This window comes from Musca autumnalis, unplaced genomic scaffold (genome assembly GCF_047663935.1).
Source record: "Musca autumnalis isolate F117 unplaced genomic scaffold, ASM4766393v1 scaffold_1, whole genome shotgun sequence".
NCBI classification, from domain to species: Eukaryota; Metazoa; Arthropoda; class Insecta; order Diptera; family Muscidae; genus Musca; species Musca autumnalis.
In genome coordinates, this window is record NW_027411644.1 from 234,297,036 (window position 1) to 234,311,278 (window position 14,243).

A 14,243-nucleotide genomic window follows, 5' to 3' on the forward strand; every position below is an offset into this window, starting at 1 on the left:
TTATACTTTTTTCATAAATAATGTTTTTTTCTTGGCCTCCATTCTTTTATTCTTTTTATTATTCCCATTTTTCTACCAAAAAACTAAACTTCGACATAAAATAAAACTCACAACAAAGTGATGACACAACAATCAGCTGTGCAATGAAATGTTTACAATACTTTTATAGTACGTTTATATATAACCGGATTTAACAAACCCACTGGGTTTCAAATGTCAATTCCTTTACGTGTACGTCAAGTAAATCCTCACTAAGAAGGTTAACCCTCCAAAAGGCTATAATATAAACATGGCCTTAGGTCGAGTAAATTAACAACCCTGTGGTAAATTAAACTTTCATGTATTTTGTTGTTGTGGTGTTGTAAACAGTTGTAGATCTACAATGTTAACAAGATGTACAAGATCTACAATGCCACTTTACCAACCGCTATTATCTCAGCTTGCTGGATTTCAAAAATTGGGTCACAAATTTCACCATCGAAAGTTATACACGTATTTAGGTTCACCTGTAGTTAAACAAAATATAGTAAAAAAGTAAGTCATTTAAGCACTTCATCATACTCTCCTTGTTCGGATGGCGTAGGATATTAAGCGCGTATAAATTTTTTTATAACATTATTTATAAATAAATCAATTAATTTCAGACACTAAAGAATTATGTGACCCAATTTGATTATTATTAATTTTATTTAAAGCACTTCACAAAATGTACAACAACAACAATACCACACTTTTAATATATCAAACAAAATGCAAATATTGCAACTTTTATGCATAAATTCAAGATCACTTAAGGTGGGTAGGAGGTGGTACTACCATTACATTACATTTGAGCGGCTGATGTAAGTTTTCAAGTTGAACCAGTAATACAATACTCTTATGCATTTACAAATGTTATACAAATAAAACAACAACGACAGCAATATGCAAATAAAAAACACGATTTTTTTCAAATAACAACTACTGTTAACTTTTTCAAACTGCTTAAGTGAAATTAAAAGTGTCAAGTAAATAACTAACCAACCGCACTAGTACAGGTAGAGAGTAGTACCAGCAGCTACAACTTGTATAAATGAACAGTAAACTGTGAAGTATAATTAACAACTGATTTTAAAATATTGTCAAACGTTTCAATATAAACTTTGTAAGAAAGCAAATATTTTGCACGTTCGTTTTCACAGAATACGGGGGGAATAATGTTTACGATAAGATATGAATGTTTTGATTTTTGGGTATAAATAAATCAACGCTTTGGTATCCCTTAGGAGGAACATATATAAATTATGTGTTCAGATATGTATGTATAAAGGGAAATATTTATATAAGGCTTTAGAGGAGCATGCTAAATTTGGTCCTGCTCAACATTTGATGTGATATATGAAAAAAATGATTAAAGGAAATATTGAATATTAAAATTAAATAGCCGAAAAATTGAAGCATTCAAAAAAAAATATGGGATTTTTTATTTCTATAAACTACCGGTTAATATTGTATGTATTGGATTATTTTTACCATTCAAGGAAGAAGGAAAGGAAGGAAGGAAGAAGGCAAAGGAAAACTGAGTGATACTGCAACGAATATACATATATACGGATCTCGATGAAGCCAATCGTTGGCGCTCCTTAAATAAAAAAAATACAACTTTCACTCATAATAGGACACACAACAGCCCCTCTCTAGACCGTGCAGAGATTTATACCGATGGCTCTAAGATGACGATACTTTCAACCTGTGACTCCCATATAAGTTGAAGAAAAATGTAAGTTCTTCCAAGCAGAAATGTTTGCGATCAAAAAGACTGAAGAACTTATAAACAATGGCAAAAGAGACTTCGATGTCCCTTTGACTATGTCCATAATCAAAGAGGCTCTTAAATCATGTCGCGAGCTGGGTCATCCGATGATGAAATCGATGACTCGGTTAAGCCACTATATGGTATAAAAACTCTATCGCTAGCCTTACCAGCCAGATTTGGCACAACGAACACAGTTTCAAGGTGTTCAATGCTATCTGGCCAATCCTCTCCCAACGAAGTACCTTTTTCCTTTCCCTGAAATAAGAAATAGAAAAATTTATGTCTTGTGAATGGGAAGGAGTTCAAATTGCTGACTATTGCAGGCTATGTAAAGATGAAGAAGAAACAGAGACAATTGATGAGAATTGATAGTAAACATTTCAATTTGAAGGAATTTGAATTATAGTATTGATTTGTCAAGTAGTTTTGTCCATGTGAAGGTTCAAGCCCGATAATTGTTGGAAATATGCATTTTTGTCCTTATTTTACTAAAATTAATAACTTTTATTATTATTCAATATTTTCATATTTATAGTAATTTATGGTTCTAAAATGAATTTTTTCAGTTGCTTTGGATGTAATAAACGTGGATTTACTTTTGTTTAGAAGTAAATAATGATCATATGGTGTTTACAGGTACCCAAGTCTGTAGTACTTAGTACATCGATTTTATGAACCAAATTTGAAAATTAGTGGAGTGGGAAAAAATTGTATAAAAGTGTATATCGATATTATTTGCAGTTTGAGTTGTGAAAAATGAGTACTTCAAATGTATAAAGGTGCCAGTTGCAGAGGTTTGCAGACGAACATAATATTTCTCTTTTTCAATGACCACCCCATTAGAGAGTTAACCCCCTTTTTATATAAATGTTTTGCGGTGTCCACTAAAGCTCGAAAACGAATGGAACGATCATCATATATTTTTGAGGGCTTATTAATTACCTAATAATATTGCTTTTGGACGAGAGACTTTTAAAAATATAATTTTTTTTAAAAAAATGGTAAACAGTCAACATTAGATTTTTCTACAAAAAATTGGCCGTTTTTAGAAAAAAGAAAAGAAAAATCCTCATTTTTGAAGACAACAGAATGAAGAATGAACACCAAATTTCAGACATATCGGTGGATATTGAGGGCACAACCTTCAAAATACCGAAAATCGGTAGGTACGGTTCCATACGGGCTATATGAAGGCGAGGACCTACACTGACAGATTTCAGGTGGAGAGTTATATACCCCCAACGAAGACTATATACCGATTTTCATCCATTTCGATGTGATAATGAGGCTAAAATCTTCAAAATACCGAAAATCGGGAGGTACCGTTCGTTGGGGGCTATATGAGGGCGTGGACATATACCGACAAATTTCAAGGGGAAAGTTGTATACCCAAAACGAAGAATAAATACTAAATTTCAGCAATGAAGCTAAAAACTTCCAAATCCCGAAAATCGGGAGGTACCGTTATATGGGGCTATATCAAAACGTGGACTTACACCCACAATTCTCTGTTGGAATGTTTCATACCTCTGCCGAAGACTAAACACCAACTTTCAATCATTTCGGTTGGTTATTGTGACTAGAACTTTCAAAATACCGAAAATCGGAAGGTACGTTTCTATGGGGGCTATATCAAAACGTGGACCGAACATCCCATTTTTTTGTCCTCGAGATTGCAAGTCAACAATAAGTACGTGTACCAAACAGTTAATATGAACTCGCGACATAGAGCGACATCATCTCATGTTTTGGAAGCACAATTCAGTGAGATTTGACTGAAACTTCGATTCGTGAGGTATTTGGAAAGGAAATATCCTCAGGCTGAGAAACGTGTGGATTCCAATCTCAGGTTCGGTTATTGTCACTAGTTTTAACGTCGGAGACAGGGACTGATACCGACAAACCTGCCTACACAAGCTTAAACAGGTGGAAAAAAAAAGAGTGAAAAAGGTTCAGGAACTCCGAACTTGCAGATAACTGGAACACAGGTCACTACAAGTCCGCAGGCTCCTTATAACTCCTTCTGGTAAGAGTGGAAGAAGCTGCAAGTAGCCTAGAGATTGAAAAGGCAGATTCTATGAGCCCCAATTGACGACGGGCGAAGAGGGTGCGACGGGAGGGTGCGTCAATTGCAAAGAGGATGGTGAGCAGTCATTTGCCAATCACTCGACAGGAACAACCTGTAACGGTAGCCAAGGGCAAAAACTCTTTCACCTGTCTAGTCAAAAGGCACGGACGAATCTACGCGTTGATTACCTCAGATAATCTTTTAATTTCAATTCAATTTAGTTCCATTTTATAATGCCCAGTCTTTCAACCTTAGGGCTGTATACTACATTTGAATTTAAAATCAGTCATTGGGTGCTGCTAAAATGCAGTCTGACCTCTTACGATGTAGGCGACATAAAGACAGGCTTTGGGAGGGCGCCAGGGTTATTAATTGTCAGGATGTGGAATGGAAGGATTTCATTATCCAGACAATGAATAAGATACCCTGGTCTCAACTGCTGAAATCCCATGTTGAAGTTGCTGAACAAGCAGACCCGTAGTTAAAAACAAGTAAACCAAGGCTATAATCGGACTGGGCCGACCATGTGATACCCTACACATTTACCACTGGGAATTAGAAATAACTTTTTGGATTCTGGTACCGTATCACACCAAGCTTAAATAATAATGATTTTGCCTGGCTGGGGAATCGTTTTGCAAAAAGGTGGCAAAGCGACCCATGCTGCTGTATGTATTAAAATCCAATTGGACAATTAAAACGTTGGTGCACCATGTAATTTGCAATAATGCAAAAACTGGGAATAGGAAAATGTGGTTCTCTACACAAAACACATTGTAAGCAGTAGGCCCGTTATCTAGCAGACTCGTTATTGCAATTTGCATCAGAAGGAAATGTCAGTAGTTCTTTTTCCATATGTAGGCTACTTTGCCGGTATATGTCCTCCAGGAAATAAAATATAGACCTAAGATATGTATACCCTCAGCATTTATGCTAACGAGGGTATATACACTTTCATACGGGTAAAATGTGCCTCATCGAAATAATGGTTTTAGACCCTAAGTATGTTTGGACGAAATGTGTTTCAGACAATTTGGAGTAGATTGAGCAATGTCCGTCCGTCTGGCTGGCTGGAGCGCACGATAACTCTCGAACGGATGAACCGTTTCGGTTCAAATTTTGGCTTTCGTAATATTTTGCCCAAACTCAGTTTAAGTTCGAAGATGGGCTATATCGGTCCACTCCTTCCGGTACCTCCCCCACAAAAGTTCGAAAATGTTCGTAATATTTGTGCGCACGATAACTCTTGAAGGGGGTAACCGGTTTGGTCCATACTTTGCCCATCGTAAAATGTGTACCAGACTTAAATAAGGACTCAATATGGACTCAATCGGTCCACTCCATCGGGTACCTCCTATACAAAATTTCGGAAAAGTACAGTTTAGGACCATCTCTCGAATCGCTTTGATTTTTGTTTTAGCAACTTTAATTCACGGCCCCCATACGATGGTACAAGTTTCATCAGGGGTTTCATACTTCCTGAGAAAATAGCCTGAAAGTTGCAAAGAACCCCCTATGAGACGCGTGAGGTGGTTGGAGCGCTCGAACGGATCTGCCGATTCGGTCCAAAATTTGGGCTTAGTAGTATTTTATCGGTCCACTCCTTCAGGTACCTCCCCCACAAAGGTTCAAAAATGTTCGGAAAATTTGTTCGTACGGTAACTCTTGAAGGGATTGGCCGAATTAGTCCATACTTTACACATCCTAATATATTTACTAGATATAGATCAGGTTCAAATATGGACTATATTTGTCCACTTCATCCGGTACCTCCCACACAAAATTTCGGATAAGTTCACTTTAAGACCTGCTATCGAATCACTTTGATTTTTGTTGAAGCAACTTGCATTTGCTGCCTCAATTACGATGGTAAAAGTTTTTTCAGGGCAAGTACATACTTCTGGAGCAAACAGCCCGAAGGGTGGAAAACCCTTATGACACCATATGTAGTGGCTGGAGATCCGCTTCTATAATGGTCAATGTAGATCCATTCCTTTTAGTATCTCCTCCACAAAACTTTTGATCTTTAATCCTAATCAACATTTTTGTCGGTTCAAACGCCCAAAATTTTTAAAAACCCCTAAATACAAACGTTTTTTGGGAAAAAATTGTTTCAATATACACATGCTGAGGGTATATCTATGTCGGCAAAGCCGACTGATACCGTTTTACTTGTTTTTTTTTTTATTTTTCATACGAAAGTAATGGTTCATTTCACCCGCTAAATAATATCAGATCATCGTCTAAAATTTTAGTCATCTTCTTCTACCTAAAATCTTACCTCGTGCAAAATATCGTGATTATTGAGCTAAAATTGCGAACTCTACTGTGTTTATGATAACGCTACAAACAAATAACTGGGTATATTAGGCTGTAACTCTGTTATCTTATCATGAACACCAACACAATTGAAGTCAATAGAAAGGTCAAGCGTTCCTCTTCCAACTATATAAATAAATATTTCACGATAATCACAAATAGCGATCTATTCTGATGTGAAACCGACCTCAGTACCAAATTTCGTGACCATCGGTCCATAATTGCGGCTTGGAATTTGATTAAATTTATAATGGACAGACGGACGGAAGGACACACATCTCAAAATCGCGTTATATCGCCGAGATATGAAGATTGGTATACCACATTGGGGGTCTCCGACGAATATTTCGCGGTGTTACATGAATTTTTACCAAAACAAACTTATAATACCCTTTCCACATAGTTGTGTAGGGTATAAATACTGAATAAGGATATTCATGACGACCTGTAGTTAGTTACAGCACGAAATGTTATAGAAAATATCGGGAGAAAAGGCTAAAGGTGAAGAGATCGAGACTAAAGAACGCCGAACTAGTCATTATTCTTCTGCAAAAATGACAAAGTAGTAGCTTTTTGTATCAAATATTGGCGTAGACTGTTAGTACAATTTGTATATCAGCATAATATGTTTTCGTTGCAGTACCTTTGGTGCTACCGTGGGAGTCATTCTTGTATACTTTAGAAACTTCAAAACCTACAGTCCATTGTTGGAATCTGTTTTGTATGTCTAGAGGACGGACGGACATTGAGACCTACCATAATAATTCCATTTGGGAATTTGCAATGAATTTTACAAAATCTAATATTGTAAGGCATTGTAAATATATATTCCCCATGTAAGTAGTTTTGAGCGAAACAGAATGCATCTTTAAATACATATGTTGGTATATTTTTCTTTCGTTTTTAAAAACAACAACATTTAGCTCTCATCAAATATTCTTGAGTTGGCAGAAGAGTTCGTCTTATTTTCAGTAGCTCAGCTCATACATAAACACTGGATTTGAATAAATATTGATTATCGGTTTCATACATTATACCTACAAGTATGTTAATATATTCAAAAATATACAAAATATAGCATACATACATACAGAAGACAAACAATTTTAAGGTTATTAACCTCTTCAACCTATAATTTATGAATTTCAAATGGAATCGTCATCACAAAAGGGGTTAAAGAGAGATTCTTAATCGTTCTTCTTAAAACGTTTTTGAGGCATCTCCAGGTTTAGCAAATGAAAAACGGTAAAAACTGCTTTAGATTCTCGATTTGAATTTCTTAAATGAGAAGACTTTTTCTGGCTTATTCTTTTTCGATATTGGAAGTTACTTATAGATTGGTCCAAACTCTTTTGCTATTCGCTGGCCTTATTTTAAAGCATTTATATAGAAAAAAAATTGTAATAGATTTTGAAAAGTGGCAAGGTGAATCAATTCTCTGATACCGGAAAACAAATTACGATGTTTCGCTTTTTCTCTTCATTTCCATCACAGTTTTTCACTCTTTTTACAAATTGCTGGTAGACAGGAAGTCTTTGTGTTTCAATAATAATAAATTTAAAATAAAAAAACTTAACTACACACAACAGAAGAAGAAAAAAGTGCAACAACAAAGACAAAAAAACACTTTTGCACACAACAAAAACAAACACGCTATATTACTTATTATCAAGATCACCTACTTATACCTACTTTTTATAAAAACACACGTTTCCACATTTTTTCCAATGAGTGTTATTAGTACAAAAATATTTCACACTGAGACAGTTCGTTGTGGTTCATTTACTTGCAATCGATTACTGATCAATTGTATGAATCAATGTATGTATAATTTATGTATTTTTTTGTATTATAGATTTTAATTTAAAAATAAATTTTTATTTACAAAAAAAAAAGCTTAACTTTGGTTGAAACTCTTCCTATATCGAATGAAGTCATTGAAACATATAATTAATTCCATACTTATACTTTTTTTCCAACACTTATTGCGATCTTATTTGAAGAAAACCGGTTTACATGTTTGCCGGTAATTATAGAAATATACTATGTACACACTTGTACGTGTAGATATTGAAAATCTTCGAGTTTTTGCCTTTGGGGTGCTGTTGTTTGAGGTGTTTATGGTTACGAAATGTTCAGGTGAAACAAGTAAAACCAGCTTCAAATTTTTGTGAATAGGTTAAATATAACATTATATGAATACTACTTCTAAAGTTATGAAATTCTTTATCAAATCTTGTACAAGTATATCCAATACATCATTTGAACACTAAAATGACCAATGATTCAATAACGATTTGATATTCCTATTTGAACGTAATTGTGATATGATTTTTTCCATTTATAATTGGAATACATTTATTCGAGCCCTATATTCACCTGAGTAAAGTGGGGGTGGCTTCTAGGAGAAAACAGATAGGAGCGGCTGAAGGACCAATTCACAACAAGGAGTGTGCAATCTTCCGAGGATCCACAGCGAATTACTAAGGGGATTGAGGTCCGTCAGCCATGAAATAACTCGACTTCTACCCCTTTTTCAGATGTATTTCGAAACATTTCAATTGTTATTTCATTTGTAATTCGAATTACTTCATTTGTAATTCTGATTATTCCTATTTAAAATTTGAAACAAAACAATTGCAAAATTTTCGGTTGCATATTTTATTTTTCGAATTAAAATGAAATGTTTTGAATTACAAATGGAATAATTCGAATTTCAAATGAAATAATACGAATTTGTAAAGCAATAATTCCAATTACAAGTGGAATAATTCGAATTACAATCGAAACAAAGTATGTTCTGGTGGTTGAGGTTGTGGAGGGGGAGATGGATAACCCCCCTACCTAATAGTAGGAGGAAAGGAAAGATATGTACGCCTACAGAATGTCAGTGCATAACTGCCCAAATTATTTGATAGAACCTCAGAAGGTGTTTCGGAAGCAAAATTCTGTGATATTCGGCTGAAACATCGATTCCTGAGGCGTATCGAAAGGAATTATCTTCACGTTGTAAAATGTTTCCTCCCAAACAGTGGATTCCAATCTCTATTTTGATTGTGGTCACCAGCCTGGAGATTGCGGAGATGCTGGGGAAAAAGAGTCTGGAACATCAAACATGTATACAGGTCACTGCGAGGCCACAGGCTTCTAACAAGTCCACTCCCTCTGGGAAGAGTGGAGTGGATGGTGTTGCAAGAAGCCAAGAGACTGGAACCACTGCCGTATAAACCAACCTCTAACCATGCTAGTTGCACGAAGTCGTTTGTACCCAATTCACAATAGCCGAGCTTGAAGACAGTTGCAGAGGATGATGGGCCGTCAGCCGGACAATCACACGACTTCCTACGCGTAGATGAGTTCTTGCTAGACAGGACTCAAGCTATGATGCCAAGGCAAAAAACTCTCTTATATGTGCAGTGAGGAGGCACGGGAACCATCGAAGACTGTGCAGTGATTACTTTGGATGACCTTTTAGTGGGTGTTATTGATATGTCTAATCATTGGAGCCAACATGGTGCAGTGGTAAGTACACGCAGAGAAAAAAATATGTTTGATCCAACAATATTCCAAGAGCAAAATATGTATTGTTAACATATTGTTGGATTCCTCATGTAGTATTGTAAATCCAAAAATAGTTTGTGTCAACTGAACAATATTTCTCTCTTTTCTTCGAAAATTTGTTTCTCTTCTCTCGCTATTCGATGCCGTGTTGAAAAAACAATTTTGGTGAGTTGTGGTGTGTTTGTATGACATGCTGCCTTTACCATTGTTTTTGTGTGTATGTACTTGTGAGACTCTTGTTTTTATTTGTTTCTGTTTTGTTTCATTCTTCTTTCCTTTTCATGTTTGTTATGGTGTTTAATTATTCCTTATGTTGTAGTAGGTTCTTGTGGCTTTTTGTTTGTCTTTGTTGTCAGCCAATGCAGCAAACCATGTATTGTGTTCATCAATGATTCCAATATTATACGCGACATTTATATCCAAGTTATGCGAAAAGTGTATATGAGAAGTATATGCACTCAAATCAAAAAATTCTGGGCTGGTTTTCTGTATTGACAATACTTTTTGTAAACAAAATTAGATTATGATAGTTCCTACAATCGGTATTGTTAACGATTTTAACAATATTGCGGAAATTCGAAAGTTGTTTTTGTTTTCTATGTTTGGAACAAAAGATGGTATTTTTGGATTTGGATTACAATGTTTGAACAAAACAAATACATTTTTGGAACCAAAACATATATTTTTGTTCCAACAAAAGCGAAAAATATTTTTTCTCTGCGTGTACGTCCGCTTGCATTTTCGGCGGCGGCAAATCCCCTCAGTGTAATGTTGCCGACATTTCCTGATAATTTTGGCCAAGTAAAACTTCTCTTCAAGTGGTGTCTTAAGGCACGCCGTTCGGACTCGACGATAAAAGTAAGTCCCTTATCATTGACCCAATATGAATAGGCGATGTTGTGGGAACATATCTATTTATGTAATCGTAAAGGTAGGAACGGTAAGAATCATTGGGTGCTGCGAAATATAATAATCTCCGACAAGGACGTTAAGTTAATAAACTGTCATCATCCAGACAATCAATAACATGGCCATACTTTGGGATTAGTCAAGGTCTCAACTGATGAAATTCACAGCAGGGTTGCAACCATTCTTGATTCGGACTGGCAGAGGTGTTGAATCTGCTCCTCAAGCAGAATTGTTCGAAATTTGTACTTAGCTAGCAAAAACAACAGTAAAACCCCAAGGTATTGAAGCTTCTGAAGATAATCAGGAAGTTTAGGTCAACACTGCTGTCATAGAAAAATATCGGGAAAGGCGAAAGGTGAAGAGAAATTGGAAAATAAAAAAGGTACCATTTTGGGAGATTATGTCAGGAACCATGGATTGTCTGGAGACGAAAACAGGACCACAGGGAGTAACTTTGGTTAAAAATTTCAACGCAATCCTCGAACAGCTCTTAAACTGCACTTTTAGGAACTTTTGTGAGGGAGATAGGTACCCGAAGGTTTTTTTTCGACATAGACTTTCTTGGAACTTAATGCAAGTTGGAAGCAATATTACGATGTGCAAAGTTTCGGCAAAATCGGATATACAATTCGTAAATAATCATTTCAGGGATTTTGTAAACTTTTGTGGCGCTTATCTCAGGAAGTATGTATTTGATCTCTAAAAAACTAGTACCTTTGTAATGGGGGACAAAAGGCCAACCTGCAGCATAAAATAAAAAACAGCGGAGATTTGTCCTCAAACTGTACTTTTGTGAAAGATTTCGAAATATTGTATGAGAGGAAGAAATATTACGAGGAACTAATGTAGGATCGGATCAGTTATCGTGTGCACCATTTTAGGGACATTTTTTTGTAAAATGTGTGGTTAGGTAGGTTTCCGGAATAGTGAACCAATACAACCCATCTGCGAAATTGATTTAAGCTTGGGCAAAATATTACGAGGATCAAATCGGCGGACAGGGCTACATACGAACAGGCCTAGTTCGACTCCAAATTGTTTGTAATGTAATATAAAATAAGTCGTTGGTCAGATCCAAAAACGGTCATGGAACAACTTTACGCTGAAACCTCGGATTTTTTTTTTGAAAAACAATTCTTTTGATAGATATTGTTTTCCTGATTACGGGAATGTATATTTTCTGGCTGGGACTCACCCGGTTATCCGGTTATTTGATCCATAAGTTTGAATAAATCAACACACTGTAGAACCGGTTAGTATGAACCGATTTACTTGATATGGGTATCATATGAAAGCTTATAAATGCCTATCGAATGGTATACGGGTTCATACCAGTCATATAAACGGTTCGACAGATACATCCAATAAACCGTTTTTAAAACCGGTTATTCTATAAAAAATGTTAAATCATTAAAAATAACCAAGTTTTTCCTATATTTTAAAGTTTTTCTAGATTTTTTTTTCACCTCTGGGGTTGTCCAAAAACCGGCTACGTGATCCAAAGTTTTCCTACATCCAAGTTTTTCCTATGTTTTAAAGGTTTTGTAGACTGCCGGCATTCGGCCAGGTCTTCAGATTTTCACCTCTTGGTTATGTCAAAAAGCCATCTACGCATCCCAAAGTTTTACTGAATTCATTTTATTTCATTACATTAATATGAAAGAAAGATTAATGTAAATAGTTGAAGACCAATATCTCCGGCTCCATATAAGGTAACGCTGCGAATAGTAGTATCGCGTTGGAAAGGTTACAGTGCAGGCTAATGTTTTACACTTTTTATAAAATAACCGAGTTTAAAACGGTTTTTTGAATATATCAGTCGAACCGGTTATATGACGGTTATGCATACCGTACACCATTATAGGCATTTTCATAAGCTTTCTTATGATACGCATATCAAATAAATCGGTTCACAATAACCGGTTCTACGGTGATTTTTTATTAAAACTTACGGATCAAGTAGCCGGATAACCGGGTGCGTCCCAGCCGAAAAATATATATTGCCGTAATCAGATCGACACCTACCAATTTTTTGTCGATTATAAAGCTGCCTTCGACAGCCCGCTGCGTTCAAAGGTATTCCAAGCCATGTCTGAATTTGGTATCCCCGCAAAGCTCATCCGGCTTTGTAAAATGACTTTAACTGACACGAGGTCCTCAGTTAAAATAGGAAAAACCTCTCCGAAGAGTTTGGTACCAAAAGAGGTTTCAGACAAGGAGACAGCCTTTCGTGTGATCTCTTCAACATCCTGGTAGAAAAGGTTATACGAGAGGCAAACGTCAAAAGAAGTGGCACAATCTACACCAATAGTCACATGTTACTTGTTTATGCTGATGATATAGACATCATGGGCCGATCAGTAAAAGAAGTAACTGATACCTTTATAAAGGTCGAGGAGAATCTGCTGAATATCGACGTCGCATGAACCACGAGCTGTATCTGCTATACAACGACATCAATATTGTTAAACGTATCGAGATGCAGCGATTGCGTTGGCCATGCCATATCATAAGAATGAGCGATGATGAACCGGCTAAAAAGGCGTATAAATACGGACCGGTTGGCGGTGCACGCAGAATTGGAAGGCCAATGAATAGATGGCGCAAACAAGTGGATGATGAGATGAAAAGGCGCGGTATTCCAGAGTGTGAAGCAACAAATAGAGAGGAATGGAGATCTTTTCTTAGTTCGGCCTATGGAACAAATGTTCTGTAATGGGCCAGCTAAGTAAGTAAGTAATCAGGAAGACGACAAAAATTTCAGCGTGATCCGAGCCTTAAGGGTAAACGTAAAAGGTAAGGCAAATTTCTTTTAAATCACAAGTTTTCTTAAGTAGCCGGCATTCGGCCGAGGATTTAAGACTTTCTCCTATGGACAGGAGCGAATTTCGGCTACTCGAACAAACTTTTTTTAAATCGTAAACTTTTCCCAAGTAAACAAAGGAATTTTCGGAACTTCGGAGGCCTATATCTCGGTAAGTATACATTTCCCCAACAAAAGAAATACATCGTTGGAATCGGCATGAAAAGCACTATCTGTGGTAATTTTTTCATAATTTTCTGCGGTTGGTCGGTAAAGGAAAGATATGCCAAAAATAATCCATCTTTGAGATTTATGTAAGTTATATGGGGAGCCGGTCATTTTAGTTGGTATCCGTAGGTTTAGTCAGCACTAAAGCCAATATTCGGACATGGTAAAGTGTTTGAGTTCTTCAAAAACTTCCCATAGATGTAATTAACAGCCAAGACTCGATTGAAAAAATCAAGTTTAAAGATGATATAAAGAATCACTTTGAATATTAAGCCATTTTATCACCGAATCTAAATGAACCGAATGAAAGCTCGAAAACACTAATTAAAATACACAAGGAGCATTCAAAACTTTCTCTCGATTATCCAATGTTTTTAATATAATACATAAAGCACAAATAAAACACATTAATTAATACAATTCGTAAACGTTAAATAAATTCTAAATTAAAAATAAATTTAGAATTTTCGAGTTCCAAAATGAATTTCACAAAATATGTTGATAATTGTAGCATCACATTCTTTTCTATTATGAAATTCTGTACTCAAAAAAAATCTAGG

At 35.9% G+C, this 14,243-nt stretch overlaps 1 protein-coding gene across 2 annotated transcripts in view; it reads right to left on the minus strand.

The window, feature by feature from the left end:
* The window catches only part of Zip99C (Zinc transporter Zip99C), a 62,142-nt gene that overhangs the window by 13,940 nt on the left and 33,959 nt on the right, over positions 1 to 14,243 (minus strand). The gene's annotated exons all lie outside the window — the stretch shown is intronic.